The sequence below is a fragment of the Astyanax mexicanus genome, chromosome 19 (genome assembly GCF_023375975.1).
Source record: "Astyanax mexicanus isolate ESR-SI-001 chromosome 19, AstMex3_surface, whole genome shotgun sequence".
NCBI lineage: Eukaryota > Metazoa > Chordata > Actinopteri > Characiformes > Acestrorhamphidae > Astyanax > Astyanax mexicanus.
The window spans coordinates 27,302,465-27,303,235 of record NC_064426.1 but is presented as its reverse complement, the minus strand read 5'-3'; positions in this window follow the sequence as shown (position 1 = coordinate 27,303,235).

Below are 771 nucleotides of genomic sequence, written 5' to 3'. Positions count from 1 at the left end.
CCTTGTCTACTGTAATTTACATATCATTTTTCCTGAGTTACTATCTTAATCTATCTTTGACGGTGTTGTGTAAACTAAGATGTTTCAAATTGATGTTTCATTTATAATGTCTCTTAATAATATACTGTTTCCTGACATATTATACACACTTCCCTCTGAAATTTTCTGCATTTAGCATTTTCCGTTTCTTTGGAGTTGCCATGTTTTCCAAAAAAGGTCAGGAATATTAATGTAGGCAGGGTTGCCAGATCCAACAAAAATATCCAGCACAAAGTCAGTGTAAAACCCGCCCTTCAGAAGCTTAAACTAGCCCAAAATATATGTCTATCACTTGTTTGAAGCAAATGGCAAAACAACTATGAGACTAACGGTGAATTTACACTGCTCCGACGCGACAACGCACACGGTCGCACTACCCCCCTCCAACCGGTCGCATGTGGGCGTGACAAAGGCGTTCCCTGCGTCGTCCAATTGAATCGTTTTAATAAATGGGAAATGCTTTTTTATATAAGCTATTATTATTTCCAATAATTAATAAATATAAATGTGTCTTTATAGATATAAATGTTTGAATGAGCTTCATTACACTGTCTAGTGAGCATTATATAAGCGGACAAAAGCAAACTTTTCCAATTAAATTACATATTAATATTTAAAAAACCCACCAGAGACTCCAACAATCACAGCAGCCTTTCTCCTCGCTGACAGAGTCCCTGTGAATCAGCGGGGATTTTATAAAGAACAGGGAAGCCTGAAACTTCTCTTCCAGGC